We start from the raw sequence: 16167 nt of genomic DNA on the forward strand, positions 1-16167 counted from the left end.
GCACAATGTCAGTGCAGGCCCATTGCATTTGCATTATTTCCAGACAACAGCAGCAGCAGAAAAGGACACTGATTTATTTCAGAGCAAGCACAGGTGAATTTAATGTCTGTTGGGACTGAGCCAGGGAAGACTTAACCCACTCTGGGCTCTCAAGTGCTTGAGGGGGGATGGCAGGTTTTTGGAAGGGTCCCATTGACCTCTGGCTAAATTCAGGTTCCCTGAGCCTATGTTCCTCAATCACCTGGTCAGAAAAGCTCTTGCAGAGAAAAGGGGATAGAAAAAATCCTGTTTAAGAATAGAAAATCTGGTGCTGGCTTCTCCGGCAGCACATATACTAAAAATCAGAATGATACAGAGTAAATTAGCATGGCCTCTCCTCAAGGATGACACAAAATCTGTAAGCATTCTATATTTTTTTAGATGGAATTAAAATAAAGACAGTAAAGAAAGAAAGAAAGAAAAGAAAGAAAGAAGAAAGAAAGAAGGAAAGAAAGAAAGAAAGAAAGAAAGAAAGAAAGAAAGAAGAAAGAAAGAAAGAAAGAAAGAAAGAAAGAAAGAAAGAAAGAAAGAAAGAAAGAAAGAAAGAAAGAAAGAAAGAAGAAAGAAAGAAATAGAAAATCTGGTTTTATGCCCTAACCCAGCTAATTTCTTTCTCAGTGACCTGGGCAAATAATTTAGTCCTTTTATTTTTATTCTTTCTTTCTTTCTTTTTTTTATAATTTAGTCCTTTTAAGACTCCATTATTTCTTTGTAAAGGAGTCTAAGAACACTCCCTTGCAGGGTTGGAGTGAGGATCCAGTAGGCAAATGTATTAGAGAGTGCTTTGTGAATTGCATACATGCTATTGTTTGGAGCTGACGTCAGTTTGGGATTCCTAGCAAATAACTTTATCTCAGAAGAATCAAGAAGAAGATAATCACAATTACTCTTTAAACCCTGACATTCAAGCATTATAGAATTGCAAAAGGTCATGGTAGAACGTCTGAGATAGCTCTGCCTAACCTCTTGTTGGGCACAGAGAGAAACCAGTTGTAGGGAAGAAAGTGGACTGAACATCATGGGGGATGAGGTGAATCTTAATGATCTTTGCTCTTTGTTCCTTATCAGTATGCTTCAGAATGCCATGTATACAGTAAGAGTTCAATAAATGTTGCTAGAAGTGAAAGAATTCACTCATTGTCAAACACAACCAGTGTTGCTGTTGACAATGGCATTTTGGAATCTTTTCACTTTAACCCACACTCCAGGTATCTCTTCTTCCAATATCAAACCTTACAGAGAATGTGTTTGCTGGTCACCCGAGTCATCTTGAAAAGGAACATGGCCCCCATAAGCCAGCAACATCCTGGTAAAAGCCACTCCTAGCTTCAACTTCCAATGGCAGTTCATTGAAGTCTTAAAGAGCATTTAATTCTTGTCAAACCATCTTTCAATACCATTTTAATGTATATAGCTGGGCAAATTTACAAAATGTTGCCCAACACATTACCTTATTCAATTTCCTGAGCACTCTGATGAAGTAGGCACTATTATTTCCATTTCCCAGAGTAAGAAGTTGAGGCTCTGAGAGTCTGCATAACCTGCTTATTGATGTACAGACACAGACAACACTGGAGTTCGAACACAGAACTCTTGCTTGCAAGTGGATTCTGTTAATACTAGCTTATAAAATATCAAATAGGCATCTTTTGCTGCTTCTGCTTCTTCTTCCTTCCTTTTTCTCTCTCCCTCTATCCCTCTCTTGTTTCCTACAAGCTCTTATTAGTGCGGTGTTAGGTGCCTCACGGGGCACAGAAGCAGGGGAACAATGAATAGAACAGCCCCTGTCTTTGAAGAATTGACAGTGTACTGAAAAAGAGGACCTACAGGTAAGAAGGTAATTCCAAATACAGGTGATCTTTGCTAAGAACCAACCCTGATTGAGTAGAGCCTAAAATTGTGAACTGCCAAGCACCTCACTGACTGGAAGATGGGAGAGAGAGAGAAACACCTGTCCAGGGCACCACTGTTGCCTTCCTTCTGGAAAAATCATTCACTGAATCCCAGGCTGCCCCTTTCACAATATGTAGGCTTTCAAAGTCCATGCCTTCACCTTCCCCGCTCTCTTTGGTGTGATGAATGAAAGGTGGGTGTGACGCATCCAAGTGGAATCTGCAAATCGCTGATCCTTTCAAACCTACTTTTGTAAATACCAATAAAACAAGTCTCAACATTCATTCCTCATTCAGGGAGTTCATTCAACCAGGAGCCCTGGAGGAGGGAAGCTACTTCCTACGAACTGTTCTCCTTTCAGGGCTCTCATCTGAAACTGAAACTCCTCTCCATGCTCTTCCCCTTTGCCTGCCTTGCTTGATTTTGAGTCAGTCTATAATCCCTTCTGCTTTCCCTCCTTTGTCTGCCTTCACTTTGTCTGAACAGCAGAACTGGTTATGTTTGCCACTCCAACGTGTGTCCAAGTCTGAGAATAATACCCCCCAGGCACTCAGTAACTCTCTGTTCAATGAAGAAATGAATGGATGAATGAAGGAATGGATAATGGCCAGGTTTAAATACCCTACCATTTACCAGTTGCCTGACACTCAGGAAGGTATTTAACTTGGTTGTGCCTCAGTTTCTCGTCTTTGTGAACGGTGTGTGGAAGATTACAGAAATGCCTATGTTTACGTACTCTATAAAGCAACTGTGATTCATTCTGGTACTCAAAAAATGGTAGCGATGATGATTATCATTATCATTATTAAAGAGACCTGAAAGTGACCTGAGAGCCACAGGAGGAATGTTCCTGTATGGTGAGGAGGGTCAGGGGGATAGCTTCTGTTAGCTGCGAGGAGTAGAGGATTTAGGCAAGCAGAGGAAAAGGTGCAGGGGAAGGCATCTCGGCCAGTAATACTGGGGTAAAGGGAGGAGGTCTGAAATATTCTGAAGACAAGAAGAATAAGGTGAAAGGTGGGGAGTCAGGCAAGGCTGTAGAAAGAGGTGAGGGGATGAGGAAAAGTATATGATCAAATGGGTCCCTAAAATTAAGTTGTTAGTGATCATTACGCGGTTATCATATGACACTGAAATATGGCATAAACTGTGCCCAGCAAGGGGAGCTGGTACCCAGTGCCATATGAGTGGTAAGGGTGACAGCACAGGGGTGTCTGACTGTTGTGGGGGCACAGAGGAAAGAGGGTGGCACTGTCCTTGGGCATCTGGGAGAGGCTTCATCATGAGCACTGGCTCATCAAGGATTCCTTCCTCTTCTCTTGCTCTCTCATTTGCTCACTCATTTATTTCATATATATTCTCGAGCACCTGCTAATTTGCTAGGTATAGAGCTGGATGCTAGGGACATAGCTAGAACAAGACAGACTCAGTCACGGAGACTTGAGTTCAGTAGGTGATCTCCTGGTGTTGATGGGGAAGATGTCACTGGAAGCAGAGACAGTGGCATGCCAAACAGCACAGAGAACTTTCAAACAAGCATGGGTTTTCACAGGCAGCCCAGTGGGAATGGCAGGGATGTGCACAGTCCAAATGTCCTTTGGGGTTGAGGCTGACATAATATGCCAAGCAAAGGAGCAGATGGAAGATGGTAAACAGGGAGATTCATGTTTCAGAAGGAAGCCTCTGGTGGCGGGTGGGCTGGAAGGGAATGAGATAGCCCTTTTATAGAAATAATAGTGGAGATGTGGAGGGCTTCTTGGAGGAGGCAAGGTGAACTACAGAGTCAGATGGTGAGGCAAAAGGCTGTTTCTGGATGCAGCGCTCTCCCCATAGTCAGGAGTGAAGGAGAACACACAAGCCACTTAGTTGGAGGCTGGGGAGGGGCAATGAGCCCCTGAATGGGGGAAGAAGGAGCCTGAGGGTGGGAAGAGACAAACCTCAATGTGACAGTTGTTGGGGTCCTAATTGTGACCAGAAGACTGACAGTCTAATTCTGCGAGGTGCCATCCCTAGCATTTCCGCTTCGCAGGGATTCACCTTGGACCTCTGAGAAGAAGGGGTGGGTTTATTGGCGTCAGTCCCATTCTTTGTAGTGGGATAACTTTATGACATCTGAGGAAGAGTCACCCAGTTCACAGTTCACTTAGGGCTGAATTTGAGATTCAAAATGACTTTGGATGGAAAAGGGTGGAGGCGAACAGCAAATCACTCAAAATTCCATGTGTAAAAATAAAACAAACATGTCTTGATTTATCAACACCTTTGTGAAATCTCTTCCATCCAGTTAAGGTCTTGTGCCAGGGTAAGTGGCGTGAAGAAAAGTCAATGCAAAGACTTTTGTAAGCTCTCTCTCCTTTGCTTGAGTTTCTTTCCCACTCAGGTTCTCTTTTTGTGCTGCATGCCACATTCTGAAGAACACAGACAAAGTCCCCAAAGATTTCTTTCTGCCAAGGCCCCTCTGCTCCCACAACACTTTTTACATTTCCCCAGTGACAGTTCCTTAACTACAGACCATCATCATTATTTTTCTTACATGGAGGCAGCACTGAACCCTTTTCTCTAGTGGCCTCTTCATCTAAAGCAGGGTCCGGCACACCCCTGAATAAATGAATATTTGCTGAACAAACTGAATGATTAATGGTGGCTAACATGTGTTCTGGCATTCTCTATTGCCTGCTTTTGCAAGGGACACTTGTGGGGATGAGGGGAAGAGAAAGTGTTAGGCAAAGACATTCTTTCCTGTGCCTTACTCATGTCACTGCCCATTCTGTGTGCTTAAAAGGAAGAATTTGCTTCAGACGAAACTGCATGTGGTGTCCTGCAGGGGCTCATAAATTCCAGTTGGCAGAAACAGCTGGGGTAGTTGCCTAAGAATCTCTAGAGATTCTGATTCAGTAGTTTCAGGGTGGACCCTGGAATGAAAAAAAAAATTGTATCTCTGTATGTATCTCTTTCTTTCTTTCTATCTATCTATCTATCTATCTATCTATCTATCTATCTATCTATCATCTATCATTATCTATCTATCTATCTATCTATCTATCTATCTATCTATCTATCTATCTATCTATCTATCTATCTATCTATCATCTATCATTATCTATCTATCTATCTATCTATCTATCTATCTATCTATCTATCATCTATCTATCCTTCCATCCATCCATCCATCTTCCCAGTCATCCCAAAGTTTGGGCAGTGCCATTAAGAGACAAGAACACCACCACTGGAGTCTGGAGACATGGGTTGGAATTTGGGGGTCCACCACTGATTAGTAACTGGGATAGTAGCTTATTTTCTTTAAGTCTTGGGGAGCTCATCTGTAAAATGACAACAATAATCTACCTCTCAGGGCTCTCTGGAGATATAATTGAATAACACCTGTAAACAGAAAAAATCCATAGTAGGTTCTCAGTTAATGATAGTTGAATTTGAGTATACATGAGAGAAGAAAGATCAGGGAGACCAAGGTTTCTGGGACAGCTTATAACCAAGCAGGAAAACAAAAGCATTTGGATATAGGTAGAATGTGATGATTCATCTGCTGTGTTTTAAATTGCTCGGGCTGTGGCAACATAGAAAGAGGCCCTTGCTGGAGAATCCATCTCCCAGGGAGCATGAGGAAATCATTCTTGGGCAGTTGTCAGTCCAACCCAGAAAGTAATAGGATTAACCCCCCAAAAAGTCAAGAGCTGAGAAATTCATACTGTGATCAGTGTGAGAAACTCTCTTTGCTTGGGGAATGGGAGAGTGACCACTCCTGTAGGTGCTACCAAGGGGCAGGTCCAGGATGTGGGGCAGGGGAGAAGGATGGATGGTAGAGAAACAATTAGTCAGACATCAGGGTCCAGAGAACAGATCTCCATGTCTGTGTCCTCACATGGAGCTGCCAAAGCCAGCTGCAGTCATGTGCTTTTCAAGGAACAAATATTCTGCAAGCTTATGGCAAAATTCACGTGACTCTATGAGCCAAAAATGTGTGCTTATAATGTACAAATATGGAGGGAACGTGGAGCTTATTAATGTGGGCTGGATGTTACTCTTTTTCTTCCTTTTGCCCCCTATGGAGACTTTGGGTATGGCTCTTACCTCATTGGATAGAAATCATTTGAGTTTGTCTTATCTGCTAACCATTTTTTTTTTTTTCTTTTTGGTTTCTCCTGCACTTAGCACAGTGCTTAGAACATAACAGACACTGAAGATATTCAAAATGCCCTTTGAGGAAATTGAACTATGAACTTTTAAATTGGCTTATACAATGAATCGTGATTCACTACCTCAAAAACTAATGATGTATTGGGCGCCTGGGTGGCTCAGTTGGTTAAGCGACTGCCTTCGGCTCAGGTCATGATCCTGGAGTCCCGGGATCGAGTCCCGCATCGGGCTCCCTGCTCTGCAGGGGGTCTGCTTCTCCCTCTGACCCTCCTCCCTCTCATGCTCTCTGTCTCTCATTCTCTCTGTCTCAAATAAATAAATAAAATCTTTAAAAAAAACAAAAACAAAACTAATGATGTATTGTATGGCGACCAACATAACATGATAAAATAAATAAATAAATAAATAAATAAATAAATAAATAAATAAATAAATAAAATTAAAAAAAAATTGGCTTATACATCCAGTGGTATAGTTTATGTGCTATGAGTTATTTTATGCTCCAGAGTCAACATGAACATCATCCTGAAGTCCTAACTCTTCCTAAAACATTGGTGAAAGGAAGGCAAGGAACTTATCTATTGGATTTATAACAAAATACATAGTAACCTTAAAATGAACCTTGATATGTTATAAAGTAGGACATTAAATCTGCATGGATTTTGAGATTAAAACAAACATTGAGTCAAATTCTTCCTCTTTCTCTTGTGACTGCCCAGATATACAGGGTTTCTTGGATTATGCTGACAATCATTTGTGGCCAGGTACGTGAAGGCAAGGACTGTGTTTTTGCTCCCTAATGAATCCCTAGCATCAAGCACAATGCCTGGCTCGCAGGAAGCACTCAAGAAAAATTTCCTGAATAAGTGAAAGAGTGTTTTCCGAATTATTCTTTTGCATGCTTCTCTTCTCTCTTCAAATAGAGTGTAAACTCCTAGGAGGTGTGTCCTAGTTATGTTTGGGTCTCTAAGGCCTGACATGCAGTAAGTTCTTGCTAGATGTCCATCTCATGATTCATTGTATATCCACTGAGACTAGCACAGTGCTTTGCAAATACCAGGCATTGTGCATCTTCAGAAGTGATGCTGGCTTTGGGGTCATGGAGAGCTACGATCAAATTGCTAATTTCCACGTTGAACACCTTCTTACTTAACCTTTCTTAGCCTCAGTTTCCCTGTCTGTAGAATGAGAATAACATTTCCTATTCCCCAGGATGGATGCCAAGTATCAGTGGTATTTTTTGCATGAGATGCTTGTCACAGAGCGAGTCTTTAGCAAATGCTCATCCTCTCTTCCCTGTTGCTTCTGTCTTGTTTCTAGACACTTGTTTCTGTGCCTTGAATGAGATTCAACAGACTAAGTTTTGGTTCTGGTTCTAAGCTTTAGCTCTGGTTCTGCAGAATGAGATTTTTACTTGGCCTAATTCTAAGACAATCCCTTACAACATTTGAGGCTTAGTTTTTCTATCAGCAAAATGGGTATGATACTTGCAACCATTTTCTGCTGGTGTTCTGGGAAGAAGAATGAGATAATGTCTGGAAGGAGACTTGAGCTTTAGAGATGAAAAGTGCTGTATAAATTCAAAGCCCAGATGCTTTATGATATTACTCACCAATGACTTCTTGGATTTTTTTTAGAAAGCAGGAGGCTGCCTGACCTGCAGACACTCTGTCCCTTCCTAACAGCCCTTTGAAATAATTTGAAAGCATCCTTGAGTGTTGTTGCTCGGCATTGCCTCTCCTCCTGCCCCTCCCCTGCTTCACTGCTTTCTGAGGTTGGAGGTAATTGTTTTTGGGGTGGGAGGAAAAGTGAAGAAATCCCAGAGATAATTGCCTCATGGTCAGGACATCAGGGTTCAAGTCCTGACTCTGACTCTCACTAGCATTGGGTAAATAAATGAATATCTCTGGGTCTGATCTGAAAACAATGAGGCTGGACTGGATAATCTTCCAATTCCTAACCAGCCTTAAGTATGTGGAGTAGATGCCTAAAGGAAAAGCATAGCAGGTAGGTGTGGAAGTAGAACTAAAAATGGTGGCAGAACACAGGCAGGAGAGATTGCTCACTGGGAAGGAGGTTGTCTCAAGCATGGGAGGAATGGAGGGTGGGAGGGGCCATGAACAATCCAATTGGGCAGGGCCTTGAAATCCAGGCAGAGAAGTTGAGAACTGGTACCACATAGGCTTTCCTTCTTCTGGGCAGCAGTATGATGACCCAGCAAGAGCAACAACATGGCTCTGCAACCAGGCTGACCCCATGGCCTTACCACTAATTAGTTATGTCTTTGGGCAGTTTATTACACTTTCAAAATCTCAATTTTTATTTTCTATAAAATGGCAATAAAATACTCACCTTATGGGGTTGTTATAAGAATTAGGTGATGTAGCACATGGGAGTATAGTGGATCTTCATTATTCATGGATTCTGTTTTTGTGAACTTGCCTACTTCCTAAGATTGACTTGTGACCCCCAAGTTGAGATTGGCTGTGCTCTCGTAGTCATTGGTGAACATATACAGGGTAGCAAAACTTTGAGTCACTCAACACATATGTTCTCAGCTGAGGTCGAACAAAGAGACCGTCTGCCTTCTTGTTTTAGCTCTCACATTGTAAACAAGTGTACTTTCTGCAGTCTATTTAGTGCCAAGTTTTTCACATTTTTATGCTCGTTGTTGGTGACTTTGCAGTTTAAAATGGTCCCCAAATGTAGTGCTGAAGAGCTGTCTAGCGTTCCTGAGCGTAAGAGAGCTGTGATGTGCCTTCTGGAGAAAATACATGTTTAGATAACCTTCATTTAGTCATAAGTTATCCTGCTCTTGGCCGTGAATGCAATATTAATGAATCAACAATATATATATTAAATAAGTTGTTAATAAGGAGATGATGAGCAGTTGTCTACAGACAGAATATTTGTACTGATTCCTCAAAGGGAGATTTTATACAATGAGCTAATGGCTAAAACTATTAGGTAAAGTTTATGTGTAGTCACATGTGTGTTTTCTTGAGTGTGTGTTTGGGGAGTTTATCAACAACATTAGAGGAAAGCATTTTATCAGGCAAATAAACTTTAAATAAACTATTAAAAGGGCCATTCAAGACTTTTGTTCCAATACCCTTGTGTTACAGTTGAGGATATGAAGACCTAAGAGAGTGAAGTGAGTTTACAAAATACACATTCATTTGGCTTTCCTTTTGGTGCCAGGGCCAGGACAAGAAACTGGATCTCAGTTGAGAAGCAAGCCTTTACTGATCTTCCAGTATATTCAAAGCATTGTAGTTTCTTCTGGGATGATTGAGAGACGCAGGCTGTCTAGATCCTTCGACTGAAAGGTTGGTGTTGTTATTCCCCATTGCAGTAGACGAGGAGATGGTTTGGAAGATGAGGTTAGAGAGGAGTAGAAATGAATCCTGACAGGACAAAAAGAGAACTGGCTTTGAGTTCAGACAGATTCTACTGTGACATCGCTGTGGGATCTTAGGCAAATCATATATCCTCCTCGAACCCCAGCTTCCTCACCTATCAAATAGTGCTTATCTACTTAATAGGATTGCCATGGAGATTAGAGATAATGTAAGGAAAATATCAGGCACATGGGAGACATAAGACAAATGCTTACCATTGCTTTGAGTAGGAGCTTGATTTTAGACCTTACTTCCTGGGCAATCATATTGTTGCTGTGACTAACTGCAGATCCACAGCCTCTGTGATTTTCCTAGTTCTGCATGGACAGTGAGTAGAATGCTACTCGCACTCTCTCCTGGCAAAAGTTGAACTGGTGAGCAGAGGAGGTTGATGTGTCTGCCCTTCCCCAACGTAGCAAAGCCAAGATGAAAGTGGTGCATCTTCCATGGGTTGGCTCTTCTCCTTCCCTGTGGTAGGGCAGATCTGCAGCAAGCTGGATGTTATAACCCACTTGCACTAACCTTCAAGGAAGCTCAAAGGCAGTCTGGCTTTAAAATCTTTATGGAAGTTTTTTTCCCCCCACTCACTCTCTCATTCTCTTTCCCTCCCTTCCTTTTAATTTGATATGAAAGGTTGCATAGATGGCTTATGATTCCTTTTTGTGTGTGTATGCTTGCAAAATAGAGACATAAGCACGTAGGTTGTATTTACAGCCAGGAAAAGTTCCTGGTGGATGGAGACATCAGCTCCTTTATAGGCCTGAGAACAAGGTTTCTTCTTTTGCTGTTGATGAAGTTATTAAGTTTCTGTGGTATTTTCCCCCCATACAATGCACAATAAGGTGTTTTACTATGTTAGCAGCCACGGTGCTCTTTGCCTCAAAATAAAATGGTTGGTGTGAGCCAGGAGAGGTCTAAGTGAATATAAATACATCCCTTTCATATCACAAATTGGCCATGAACATATTTCTGCTCATTATTATCAGATGGTGCAAACATACAACAGAACCATTTTAGTGGGCTTGGGTGCGAGGAGAACTTATTAAAGTATATTAGTTAGTTCTTTGGATCTCTGAGAGTCTAGAGTCAAACTTGGCAGCTCTAGGGACAAGGACCACATCCAAACTGTATCACAAGAATGCACCAGCGGTGTATTCATCACTGCCATTGAGCACAGAGACCACAGCTCATATCCTCAACCCAGGATGCCAGATATCTCACCTCCGCTATTCCTCAAAGGCAGCCATGACTGCCTTCTCTAGCCAAAAAATGGTTTCCATCCAGCATATCCTTTTTCATCTTGATCACTTCTCAATGAAATTCTCATAGGGGCATGCGATTGGTGGGGCTGAGTCTGAGCATTGCAAGGGACAGTGGGAAGGATGTGGAAAACTTCTCATATATGGGAAACTCCAAATGTCGACCATAGTTTTCAATGCTGGATAACATTAAGGAAAATCTGGGAAAGGTGTAACTGCTGCTTGGGTCTGCTATTAGACCTAGAATATAGACCAGGGCTTCTCAACTTCAGTGCTCTTGAAATTTGGGACCAGATGATTCTTCATTTTGAGGAGCTGTCCTGTCCTTTGCAGAATATTTAGCAGTATTCCTGGCTTCCACCCACTAGATGCCAGTAGCACTGCCCCCTGTTGTGACACCAAAAATGTCTCTGGACATTATCAAGTGTCCTCTGGGCAGCAAAATCTCCCCTGGTTGAGAACCACTGCTGTAGATCGTGATAGGTTTGGTGCACCGCATGTGTATGAGTATGTATGTATGTGCTACCTTATGCCAAAAGTATTTTGGGGAAAGTTGAGTAAACTAGATATGAGAGGCTATAGGGAATGGAACTGAGGGAGGGGGAGTTCTCAGAAGCCCATCACTTGAATATAAATGTCACAAGTGTAAGGTTTTTTCTGTTTGGTTCACAGCTCAGTTCCCAGTGCCTAGTGCATAGTAGTACTCAATACATATTTGTTGAATGAATGAAAAAATTAAAAGCCAAGGTTTTTTTTTAACAGAATGGCTCAATTTAGATATTCTGTCCTTTCATTAGACTAGAGTTTGGTTCTGAAAGTATAGCCACTCTACCCCTAAGGTGTGTACTGACCCAAAGGTAGCAATAGCCAGATGTAGGAAGCCCAGATGTCAAAACATCCTGGATATTACACACTTGGTACTCACAAGTGGTTTAACAATGGGCATACCCTCACTCTTCCTGTTTCCCTGCAAAATATGCATCATATGCATCCTGATGTATCCTTTAGCTGAATTTGGGCAACCTCGGTCAAGGAGGATGCTTGGCATCCTTAGTACAATCAAGAGCCCCTGGTTGCCTTTCAATGTTTATGTTCAAGCTGAATTGAAATGTCCTGAGGACCTCTGGATCTCTTTATTTGTTGATTACATATTTATTGAATTAAATGCTTAGGATTCAGCCATGAGCAAGACGGACCAAGTCCCTATCCTCGTGGAACCTGCATTCAGGTGGTGTATAGAGATAATTCATAAGTAAATGCATAAATAGAATAAATCCAGAAAACTCTGAAAACCAGCACTAGAATAAATCTACAGGGATAGAGTGATGATGAGTGGGTATTGAGGAAGAAAGGCTGGTTGGAGAAAGCCTCTCTGAGGAGGTACCCTGAGAGCAGTGACCTCCAGATGTAGTCTTCAGCTTTTGCCCCTTTCTTCTTCCCTGAATCCTTGAGAGTAGGAACAGGATGTGTTTGTGGAGGGTGAGGAGGACAGAGCAGAACCAGATAAAGTGTTCCTGTGGTGCTCCAGGAACCCATGGGGTACACATGCCTTTCTATTGAGAGTCTTCAGGAACTTGCCACAGTTGGTATTGTTTTGAGCTCTCCTTCTTAACATTTTTGAGTGCTAGATCCTTTAGAGAATCTGAAATAAGTTAGGGAAACTCTCCAAAAAATACATCTTAAATACAAAATTGGCATGCAAGTTTGGATGTCCATGAACTTGTTGAAGCCCATCTGTAGGTAGCTTCCTTTGTTCCAACATTAAAAAATTCTGGGGTAATAATAATACTAATTTAGCCATTTATTGTAGCACAAGTGAGGTGAGGTGCTGACTACTTCACATGTATTATCCCTGTCAAACCCCATAATGACCCTGTGAGGTTGGTAGGATCACCAGCCCATTGAGCAAATGAAGAAAAGGAGGCACAGAGTTAAGTGAAAATTTCCCCAGAGTCACACAGGGACATTAGGTGTCTGTTTTATTCTCTTTAGTGGCCTTTATACTCTACCAGGAAATATTGTTGAGGATCTGGGCCATCTAAAGACTTGGATAACTCCTGATGCACCACTCCGGGAAACTGTGGCAGCAAATCTCCAGGATGAAGATGGTGTTCCCTGCCCCTGTATTTACTTCAGCACCTGTCCCGGTTTTTGGTGCTGCGTGAGCACCCAGGGCATCCATGGCCCCGCCTGGGGGACCGTACCCGTGCACATCATCACACGCATTACCCTAAATGTGTTACTTAGAACCAGGCACAATGGTGAAGTGTTTGATGACAGTGCTGTCCTGATAGTAAATGATCTTACTGCTGTGGGTTACAGACTGTGTTTGCAACTACGTATGATGACTTCAGTGTTAGAGAGGGACTATTATTTCACAATGGCTAAGACATTCTAGTGCAGGGAACCAAAACTCTTTCTATCAAGGGCCAACTAGTACATATTTTAGGTTTTGAGGGCCAAGAGGCAATGCAGAGAGCTGTATGTAAAGATTTATATCACTATTTAACATACAGTCATTTAAAAATGTTAAAAAAATATTTTTAACGTGCAAGCCATACAAAATCTGGAAGGTTTGATTTTGCTCACAAACGGATTTGTAGTTGGCCGACTCTGCTCTACAGCTAGGTTATCTGAGCTCACAGCTACCCTGACAGTGGATGAATGGATAACCTTTATTGGGTTATTTAGCCTCTCTGTGCCTCAATTTTCTCCTATGCAAAAAGGGGATGGTCATGGCACCTACTTTATAGAATAACTGGGAGGATTAAAAGAGCCACGATATGTAAAAGCATGTAAGAGTTCTTGGTCCCTCATCAAGATCACATCAGTCTGCGTATTATTATTCCTTGATTGTTTGATAAAAGGTGTATCCCCAGACATACCAGTACTTTGGAATTCTTGCTGGGACATGGAATTCTTGCTGTGAGAAACAGCATAATATGACACTGGGTAACTTATTTTTAAAAATCTCTAAATTCATAAAATGATAAATATATTAATAGAGTTCAGTTGCAGGAGTCTTCCTTTTTCTTTTATCTCTCTATGCACAGAAAGAAAAATAAATCCAGGGCTAAGTAAGGAACTTGGTGGGTAAGTTCCTCCGTGAGAAAATGATTGTTTCAGTCATTTTTGCTCCCCAGCATCCCCCCACTACCTGTGCTTTGGGAGCATTGGACTAGGGAGAGGAGAGATGTGGGGGACAGACACTATCCGTAGGGATGGCAGGGGGATAACTTCATCTAGCACCTCTTATTTCTCAGAGTTCTGCTGGGTGTTTTAAGAAATAATCTCATTTCTCTATTACTGTGCATAACAGCTGGGTAGGATGGGCTTAATTAACCTTAGATTATTGATAGAGAAGTAGAGAAACAAAAAGGAGATTAAGGTTACACACCCAATAAGTGACAGAACTGAGATTTGAATTCAGGTTTGCCTCATTCCCAAGCACCCGAGGCTATGCTGTTCTCAGGGTGCTATGCTGCCTCCCTGGGCAGGGGCAACAGGAACATGCCCTCAGTAGGAAGTTGTCTCTGGGCATCTGGGCTCCCAGCTCCAACCATGGTCCTTTAATCAAATGAGAGCAGAGTCAAATTCTTCTGTGCCTTGTACTAGATGGAAGCTCCAGGGACTGGGGATAGAAAGGAGAAAGAGGGGAGAAGACAAAATTCATCTTAGAACAGGTCAGTGTGTAACAATGAGCCTCAGTTTATATGTTCTACTTTGAATGAATCCCATTCACCAAGGTATCAGGATCACTTTCCTTAAATCTTTGAGAATATCATTTTTATTAGATTCATAGTATTCTATCGTATAAGTTTACCATAATGTGCTTAAACAAACCTGTTTTGGCCATTTTGATCAGATCCAATTTTATGTTAACACGGATACTACATGATAAATATTTTTGACTGTATTATTTGTATTTTGTTATAGGCATGAATCTTAAGAATGGCAGAAGGAAGATTTTGCTTTGTCGACCCATGTTGATGTTCTCTGTGGTTTACTAGAGTTGTTGCAGATATTTTGCTCTTTAACTGGTGTTTGTCTTCATTTATAATTTGCATTCAAGAATGAACACAAATCCCTCAAGTTTCCCTTTACCCCTTGGAGGCACCCTTAAAAAAGGGATAATCTTTTTTCTATATTTTCAGTGGGAATACGGAGATATAGTTCACTCCATTGCTTCAAGCTACAGACTAAATAATAGTAGGAAGGAAGAAAACAGAGCTTTGCAAAAGGTGTGTAACAAGTTTTTACAACTTGGCAATACACTCTGAGCCTAGAACTTTCTCCCTAATTTGGAAAACCACATGAATTTCAGCAGAGACTAATCTGTTTTTGAGTCACTAGCACTTAACAAATATAAATGTGTTGTTGTAAGAGTTCAATAAACTTTACAATCTTTTAAATACTCTTCACTTAAAATGGGAGATGTGTTGAAACTGGTTGGTGGGTTGTGAAGGAGGAAAAGAGAGAGGGGAAACCAGAAGGAAGAGGATGTGGGTTTTTGCCACCCTGAAATTCAGCTAAAATCTGCAAGAAGCTCAGTAGGGAAATTAAAGTTAAGGGGTGATCTGTGAAGGAAACAAACAACCTTGGGAGCCTTCAAAATGTAAATGTCTCAAGCAAGCAGATGGGATGAATCATGAGAACAGGTGCTGGCCCATTGGCCAAGAGCTTTAATAAATCATATTTTAGAGCTTTTTCGTTCTTTATTCATCATTCATTCATTCATTTATTGAAAGGGTACCATGTGCCAGGCTCTGTTCTAGGAGCGGGGAATCAGCTATGGACATATCGGAGAAGGTAGGTCCCTCTTCTCATGGGGTTCTCCTTATGATGGGGAGAGAGACACACAGTAAATAAATGAGGTGGCAAGGTTGGGAATTGACAGAGTTAGGACTTGAGTCCAAGTTTGACACCAGAGCAGCCCTGGAGCTGTGTGAGCTGGGTCACCCGACGTGGTGCCTGGAATGTAAGCCTCAATTCCTTTATTCATAAAGAGGGGATTGGAGCATCTGTGTAACTCAGTCAGTTAAGCAGCTAACTCTTGGTTTTGGCTCAGGTTATGATCTCAGGGTCATGGGATCGGTCCCCACGTCAGGCTCCGCACTCAGCCACTCAGCATGGAGTCTGCTTGAGACTTTCTTTCCCTCCTTCCTCTGCTCCTCTCCCTGCTCTCTCTCTCTGTCTGTCTCTCTCAAAGAAATAAATAAAATCTTAAAGAAAAAAAGAGGGGATGAATACTTACCCCCACAGGTTTGCTGGGAGAATCAAATAGGAAGATAAGAACGAAAGTGTGTGTAAGGTATCAAAGAGTGTCCTCATATAGAAAATGTTATTATTCTTATTATAGATACTATATGGACTATATAGGGACTTTGAACTTGGAATGCTCCCAGTCAGAAAGCGAGCTTTTA

General features: G+C 41.7%; 1 non-coding gene across 1 annotated transcript; it reads left to right on the forward strand.

Moving 5' to 3' along the window:
* Nucleotides 1–307: 307 nt before the first annotated feature.
* Nucleotides 308–416, forward strand: LOC123860664 (U6 spliceosomal RNA). Its single transcript, XR_006794785.1, has one exon. It is a non-coding gene; the product is annotated as a U6 spliceosomal RNA (small nuclear RNA).
* Nucleotides 417–16167: the final 15751 nt, after the last annotated feature.

This window comes from Mirounga angustirostris, unplaced genomic scaffold (genome assembly GCF_029215605.1).
Source record: "Mirounga angustirostris isolate CCGP_5_RB_7025 unplaced genomic scaffold, mMirAng1.0.hap1 SCAF_4, whole genome shotgun sequence".
NCBI classification, from domain to species: Eukaryota; Metazoa; Chordata; class Mammalia; order Carnivora; family Phocidae; genus Mirounga; species Mirounga angustirostris.